Raw genomic sequence first — 8092 nt, 5'->3', positions numbered from 1 at the left:
TGGAGAAAGGGAAAGCTGATGAGTTTCTGATGTCGTGCCCTCATGGAGGTACAGGTTGTCCCTGCTCTTTCTCCAGCGCTTTTCCAAGTCCTGCGTGAAGTTGAAGCCCAGACTCACGGGACAGGGCAGGGCCAGGACTGCTGGGGCAGGGCCTGGCACAGCACAGCACTTGCACCTCCTGTCCTGGGAGCCAGGCAGAAGGACACCAACCTGAAAGGGATTCGGATCCCCACGATGAACATTTGTACAAGAAATTCTCCCGTGTCCCTGCACAGGGGGCAGCGGAGGGAAAAAAGACCAGCGCGCATGGCCTGTCCCTGCAGGGCAAACAGAAGCAGGGTGAGCAAGGCCCTGGTGCCGCTGGGCACCTGCTGTGGCCCGGGGCTGAGGGGATGGCTCCTACCTGGATGCAGTCCCTGTGGAACCAGGCCCTTTTGCACGCTGGGCACACCAGGGTTCGGAAGGTCTTTCTATCCTCCACAGGCTCCATGCAGATGGGGCAGTCGGTGCCCGGCTCTGGAGTCGCCTCCACGTCCTGCTCTGGACGGTGCTCAGGGCAGAAGGAGCTGGAGGAAAATGGATGGGCAAAGTGAGAAATGCAACACCGTTCCACAGGGGTGGCCAGAAGGGGCGAGGAGGTACCTGTATGGGGTAACGTATACATTGACACAGCCGCCCTCCTTGGCACAGGGCAGGTGGAACCATCTGTCACAGTCCTCCTTGCAACACATGATGGTTGCCCCGCTCTGGCCACAGACGCAGCAGCGCTGGAAAGAGCCAAGCAGCGCCATCAGCAGCAGCCTCGGGGCCTCCCCAGGCAGCCCCACGGCTCCGGGCAGGGCGTAGGATGTGGCCACTGCTGGGCCTCAGCCCACAGAGCCGTCTGGTGGAGGAGCCTCCTGTGCCAGAGCCTCGGTGCAGCTGCCGGGAGCCAGACTTTGTCCCCCAGCTGGCCGGAAGGGCAGGCCTTTCATTCCAAGTGTCTGGGCTCAGCTCTGGCAAACCTCGCCTGGCACAAATCTCCCTGCTCTTGTCAGGCGCTCACCTTTTGTGCCGCCCGCCAGACTGCAATTTGGATATCTCGAGGAAGAAACCCCATGAGTCCGACACGACGGTTCTCTTGACGAGAAAGTAGAGTGGCAAAGAACTGCAGCAAAGGGGACGAGCAGATGAGGAGAGAGAGGCAGGAATTGCCCGTTGCAATGGTGGAGGGAGCACCCAGAGCCACTCACCAGGCAGAACGCGTGGGCACAGAGCCCGCACTTCTCCAGTTGGTCGCCGCAGATGTCCGGGTCGGCCTCTGCACGGCGACACAGCACGCAGGCTGCAGGGGACAGAGCCAATGGCGGCGGGCATGAGCACCTCTGCGGGGCTCTTTGGCTGCAGCAGCATCGGCCCCAAGGGCTGCTCCGTCCCTGCCTGCCTGCCTGCCTGCCTGGCTGATGGGCAGGGCCGGAGGCCTTGCAGAGCAGGGGCCATTGCGGGCACGGGTGTCCCAGGAGCTGCCCCCCGGCCCAGCTGGGCCCCACTTGGGGAGGAAGGAGGCTCCCAGCCACGGCATGGCTGAGCAGCTCCCGCCTCGCCCTGCCTCTGCCCTGGGCCCCACATCGCCTGCCACAAGCGTCCCTGGGCCAGGCTGTGGGAGGGCGGCTTTGCCCTCACCTGGCTGCCGGGCACCAGGGCCCTCCTGCTTGCTGTCACGCATGGCAGCTGTCGGCGGGGAGTCCCTGTCCAGAACTGCCACAGTCTCCTCCAGGTGCTGGTCCTCTCTCTCTGTGGGAAAAAGAGGAGTGTGGGGAGTTTGCAGAACAGGCCCAGGGCCACGAGGGCACTGCTCCCTGCTCAGCCCCGCGTGAGCCCTGCTCCCGTCCGCCTTCTCCTGCCGTCGTCGCCTCGAGGACCACCGCAGACGGCTCCGCTTGTTCCTCCGCCGATTCTGGGAAGGGTGAGGCAGGTGAGCCTGCAGCACAGGCCCAGAGCCCCGAGGTGTGGGGTTCCCCTGGTCGCTGGGCAGCAGCGTCCCTGCCCTGCCTTCTCCTCGCGTTGTCAGGTCGCACTGAGCCACGGCCTGAGCCCAGCGTTGCCTCTTGTGGCCTTGGTCGCACGGGTCACAATGGCCACGCTGACATCAGCATCGTGCAGCCAACATTGGGCAGCCATGGCCTCAGGTGCCTGGCAACCACTTGAGGCGGCCCCCTTGGGAACCCAGGTTCTGGGATGGCTGCGAAGGTTTGGTCAGCAGGGAACCAGGCAGGGACTCCTGCAGCAAGTGCAGGGTCAAATGCCAGGCCCCGAGGCAACCATCGGGCACTGCTCTGCTGCTGCTCCTGGTGCTGCTCCTGCAAGTTTCATACAGACACGGAGCTACCTGCTCTGTCTCAACCCTGTTCAGCACTGGACAGCAGGACACAGTAAAATGTTGTCTTGGGTATATGATCGAATTATTCAAAGTCCTGCAAAGACTCACATTCAAAGCACACACACGAAAAAAAAAAAAAACCAAACCCTGCTACAAACATTGAATTGACACAAAAAGCATATTCCTCTTCAGAAACACAGGCTAACACTTGGGGCCAATGCTTTTTCCTATTAGATCTTTGAAAGGATTTCAAAAGTAACATTGGCAACTTCTTCGAGGAACAAACGGGAAATGCTTCTGACCTCTACAAGTAGATTTATTAATTTGCTTTCACTTTCCTTTTGGAATCCTTACGCTTGGCCTGGCATTCCAGAAAATCATGGAAATCCAACATAATATTAGAGGAAGTTTCTGAAGTCAGTGTTTTTCTCAAAGGCTTTCTTTACATACCTACAAGAAACTGCTCCTCTAACATAAAGAGATGCAGTGGTTTCCCTGACTGGACATCACAAGATGACGTTATACACTCCTCTATACTAGAAAACTTCTGCTGCCTGGTAATTACAAAGCTTCAAGCTCTTCTAGAGGCTTTCCCCTGTGCAACTTCACGAGGCCCCTCTCTGCTCAACCCTCAAGCCTGTCCAGGTCTCACTGAAAGGCAGCACAGCCGTGTGGTTCACCAGCCCCTGCTCCCGCTTCTGTCCCATCCGCAAACGTGCTGAGGGAGCGCTCCGTCCCTTCTGCCAGGTCGCTGGGGAATAAGGCAAACAAGAGTGGCCCCAGCACGGCCCCCTGAGCTCGCAGCTGTCTGGGTTTGGAGCTCCACTGCCCACTTCTCCACGCCACTGTCCCTGAGCTGCCCCATGACCGTGATAAGGGAGGCCGGGACAAAGCCTTGCTGGAGTCCCGGCTGACAACAGCCACTGCTCTCCCCTCACAAACCCAGCCAGTCAGTGCAGCAGAGGTGGCTATGAGATTGGCCAAGCATGGTTTTCTGTCGCAGTAGAGATGGACACGAGACATACACATACACCTGTGCAGTGACAACAACGGCTTCTTCTTTATTACAAGTTGTTCTCAAGTTTTATACCCCTAAAAAAGTGTGATCCTAAGCCACTAGTTACATCAAAACAGCTCATCCTATTCAATGGGCAAAGCAATAGCTTATTGTATTCTATTGGTGCAAAGCATTTAACGTCAATAATTCATTGGCAAGAGCTTACCACAAATTATTAAGGCACGTACGCTGCCGACTAAGGCACGTGTCCTCTAACTACAAGTAACCCTGACGTGTTTTCCAGTTTCCATGCGGACGGCCTTGTTTGCGTCCTTGCCATGGATAAACCCGTATTTTATGAATTTCTTCTTCTGCGAACTCAGTTGTTTGCCCTGCAGAACAGCTGCTAAGCCCATCCAGTTTTCTCTTCCTGCTATTCCACACGCTTAGAGATGACATCCAAGAGGAGATATTCTGTCACCTTTCTGGGGATGGAGCTGAGGCTGATGGGCCTGCAGTTTCCTGGCTCCTTCTTAGTGCCCTTTTGGAAGACTGGAGAGATGCTGGCTTTCCTCCACTGCTCACGCCTCTCTCGGGGGCTACAGCCTTCCCTGACCTGCTGGCAGAATGCCCTGTGCCAGAGGCAGGAGCAGAGATTTCCTTTGGCCCCAAAAGGCAACGCTGGGCTCAGGCCGTGGCTCAGTGCGACCTGACAACGGGAGGAGAAGGCAGGGCAGGGACGCTGCTGCCCAGCGACCAGAGGAACCCCACACCTCGGGGCTCTGGGCCTGTGCTGCAGGCTCACCTGCCTCTCCCTTCCCAGAATCGGCGGAGGAACAAGCGGAGCCGTCTGCGGTGTTCCTCGAGGCGACGACGGCAGGAGAAGGCGGACGGGAGCAGGGCTCACGCGGGGCTGAGCAGGGAGCAGTGCCCTCGTGGCCCTGGGCCTGTTCTGCAAACTCCCCACACTCCTCTTTCTCCCACAGAGAGAGAGGACCAGCACCTGGAGGAGACTGTGGCAGTTCTGGACAGGGACTCCCCGCCGACAGCTGCCATGCGCGACAGCAAGCAGGAGGGCCCTGGTGCCCGGCAGCCAGGTGAGGGCAAAGCCGCCCTCCCACAGCCTGGCCCAGGGACGCTTGTGGCAGGCGATGTGGGGCCCAGGGCAGAGGCAGGGGGAGGCAGGAGCTGCTCAGCCATGCCGTGGCTGGGAGCCTCCTTCCTCCCCAAGTGGGGCCCAGCTGGGCCGGGGGGCAGCTCCTGGGACACCCGTGCCCGCAATGGCCCCTGCTCTGCAAGGCCTCCGGCCCTGCCCATCAGCCAGGCAGGCAGGCAGGCAGGCAGGGACGGAGCAGCCCTTGGGGCCGATGCTGCTGCAGCCAAAGAGCCCCGCAGAGGTGCTCATGCCCGCTGCCATTGGCTCTGTCCCCTGCAGCCTGCGTGCTGTGTCGCCGTGCAGAGGCTGACTCCTGTGCTTCCCCAGGCCCTGGCAACATCTCCTGTGCTGCCCAGGGCACCCACGGCCGCTGCTGGCTTCTCACTCTGACCAGAACCAGCTGGGGCGTGACAGCTCTGCTGCTCTGGGCACGGCTCTCGGGCAGAGCACCCGCGTGTCCCTGGGCTGGGGGCAGTGCCCAGGCCGGGCTTGGCAGAGCCCGTCCGCTCCTGGAGGGCTGGGGGCTCTGCTCTGTTCCGGCCTGGCCTGGGTCCATGAGAGCCTTTGGCATTCCCGCTTGCCCTTACAGCTGCCAGGCATGAGCCGGAGCTCAATGGCCTCAGCCTGGCCGGACAGTCAGGACTGGAGCCTTCCCGTGGCTCCCCAGCACCCAAGACCATCAGCCCCAGCTCGGAAACACTGCCTAACAGGGTTTGCCAATATTTTTTCCTGTTAGATCGTTGAAGGGATTTTGAAAGTAACATTCTTTGGCAACTTCTTCGAGGAACAAAAGTGACACGCTTCTAAGCAGTAAAAGGTTTATTGGTTTCCTCGTATTTTCTATCTGGTACCCGTCTGCTTCCTTCGGTGTTCCGGAAAATAATGAAAATCTAACAAATTCTTCGGAGAAGGTTCTGGATCCGCTATGAGGAGAGGTCTCTAAATTCACTCTTTCTCTTAAATACATTCTTTACATAGAGTTAAGTAGCTGCTCCTGTAACAGACAAAGATGTCGTGGTTTAGCTGACTGGACAACACCACGTGATGTTATCCACACCGGCACACTAAAACGCTTTTGTTCCCGGGGAGTTACGAAGTTGCAGGCTCTTCTCGAGGGCCTGAGTTAATTCTCAGGCAAAGGTCCCAAATGGTCATCGGGGGCAGAGTCCTGCGCATCCTCTTTGTCCCAGGATATTTCCACTGTCTTTTCTGGTTTGTTCTTTCAAGGTCCAAGCAAGTCTTTGAAATCAGCAGCAATATAGTGATCGATTTCTTCAGGCGCTTGAGGCAGTGTGTCACTCTCTTCTCTCTTCTTCCTTTTGGCTTTACTGAATGAGATTGCTCAAGGATAGCAAGACAGCACACATCCTTTTCCAAGAGAGCTTCCCTAAGAGCCACCTTGCTCTGAATGTCTCCCTAACCCTATCCAAGCCCATCAAGGAGTGCTTCACTTTCAAGAGAAAGCAGTGCGGAAGCATCTGAGGTTGGAGTCTAAAGGCAGGAACAAGAGTCCTTTTTAATTAGCCACATCATTTAAGTGACTTTTCACTTAATACATGGTGAGACAGAAATCAAGGTATTTAGCATAAGACTACTTTCCTGCCAGTAGAAATGCCAAGAGCGAATTCGGTTTGCTCACAGACCTGCAAATCTCAAGGTCCCTGTACGGACCGTTCTCACCTTCACTTCCGGCAGCGAACAGACGGACCAGAAAGAAAAGACGACACTAGGTGCTGCTGTTGGAGGTCCCAGGTGAGGCCCGACGTCGCTGGCGGGAGCGGTTGCTCCTGCGGGACATCCCTGACGGCGTCCCCCTGCGCCTGGGCCTCTCAGCGCTGGCTGCTGTCCTCCTGCTCCTGCCACGGCGACTCCTGGGGCAGGCAGGTGCACTTAGGGCCCGGCCTTGCTGGCGGGCGCGGCTGCGTCCGGGGCATGCCCGTGGCGATGTTTGCCTTCGCCTGGGCCTCTCAGCGCTTGCTGCTGTCCTGTGGCTCATGTCACGGCGACTCCTGGACTGGACAGGTGGGCTCTGGGCCTGACCTTGCTGGTGGGCGCGGCTGCGTCCGGGGGATGCCCGTGGCGATGTCTGCCTTCGCCCGGGCGTCTCAGTCCTTGGTCTTGTCCTGCTGCTCCTGTCACGGCGACTCCTGGGGCGGACAGGTGCACTTAGGGCCCGACCTTGCTGGCGGGCGCGGCTGCGTCCGGGGGATGCCCGTGAAGGTGTCTCCCTTCGCCTGGGCCTCTCAGCCCTTGTTGTTGTCCTGCTGCTCCTGTCACGGCGACTCCTCAGTCGGACGGGTCCATCTGGGGCCCGACCTGGCTGGCGAGAGCGGGTTCGCCTGCGGCCGGGCCCAGCACGTCTGGAATGGACCCTGTCCCCAGAGTCAGGGGAGTTGTTGTACGTTGACCTTGATGTGCTGGGGCTGCTGGTGGCCAGCGAGGAAGACGGCAGAGACTGCTGCCATGCTGTGTGTTGCTGGCTGCTGCGGCCGCTGGGCTCTGCAGAGGAAGACTGGGGATCCAGCCCCGATGGCACCGGGGTGCGGGAGCTGGGGCTGATGGCCTCAGATTCTGGGGAGCCATGAGCAGGCTCCAGTCCTGACTGTCTGATCCGGCTGGGGCCACTGAGCTCTGACTCATCCCTGGAAGCTGTAAGGCCAAGCAGGAATGTCAAAGACCACCCAGGCCCGAGGCAAGCCAGGCCAGAGCAGAACCCCCAGCCCTTCAGGAGCAGAGGGGCTCTGCCCAGCCCGGCCTGGGCACTGTCCCCAGCCCAGGGGCACCGGCTGCTTTGCCTCATACCCGTTCCGAGACCAGCACAGCTGTCACACTCCCAGCTCTGTATGCGGTTTCTCAGGCCAGAGCAGCGCCTGTGGGTGCCCTCAGCAGCGCAGGAGGAGCACAGGAGCAGTTCCCAGGGCCTGAGGAGGCAAAGGGGCTCATGGACAACGTGTCCACAGCACAGGATTGTCCAGACACGTTCTTCTCTTTCTTTCCCCCTTGAGCCCTTGAAGTGACACACGTACCCTGCAGAGCCTCAGGTGCAGCTCCCCAACTTACCCCTCTTCCTCTGCCTCCTCCCTGCCTCCCGGGTAAAGGCAGTCCCTGGCATTGCACCTGCTGTGCCGCTCTCCTAGATCCGCAAAGGCGTCGTTGTCCTCCCATGTTGGCAGTCTGATGGAGAAAGGGAAAGCTGATGAGTTTCTGATGTCGTGCCCTCATGGAGGTACAGGTTGTCCCTGCTCTTTCTCCAGCGCTTTTCCAAGTCCTGCGTGAAGTTGAAGCCCAGACTCACGGGACAGGGCAGGGCCAGGACTGCTGGGGCAGGGCCTGGCACAGCACAGCACTTGCACCTCCTGTCCTGGGAGCCAGGCAGAAGGACACCAACCTGAAAGGGATTCGGATCCCCACGATGAACATTTGTACAAGAAATTCTCCCGTGTCCCTGCACAGGGGGCAGCGGAGGGAAAAAAGACCAGCGCGCATGGCCTGTCCCTGCAGGGCAAACAGAAGCAGGGTGAGCAAGGCCCTGGTGCCGCTGGGCACCTGCTGTGGCCCGGGGCTGAGGGGATGGCTCCTA

At 59.1% G+C, this 8092-nt stretch overlaps 1 long non-coding RNA gene across 1 annotated transcript; it reads right to left on the bottom strand.

Moving 5' to 3' along the window:
- Positions 1–6733: 6733 nt before the first annotated feature.
- Positions 6734–7690, bottom strand: LOC137465995 (uncharacterized). Its single transcript, XR_010994933.1, has 3 exons — positions 7573–7690; positions 7315–7433; positions 6734–7161 (listed from the first exon to the last, which is right to left on the bottom strand). It is a non-coding gene; the product is annotated as an uncharacterized lncRNA (long non-coding RNA).
- Between the last annotated feature and the right edge of the window lie 402 nt (positions 7691–8092).

This window comes from Anomalospiza imberbis, unplaced genomic scaffold (assembly GCF_031753505.1).
Source record: "Anomalospiza imberbis isolate Cuckoo-Finch-1a 21T00152 unplaced genomic scaffold, ASM3175350v1 scaffold_126, whole genome shotgun sequence".
NCBI lineage: Eukaryota > Metazoa > Chordata > Aves > Passeriformes > Viduidae > Anomalospiza > Anomalospiza imberbis.
This window is presented reverse-complemented; position numbering and strand designations above follow the sequence as displayed.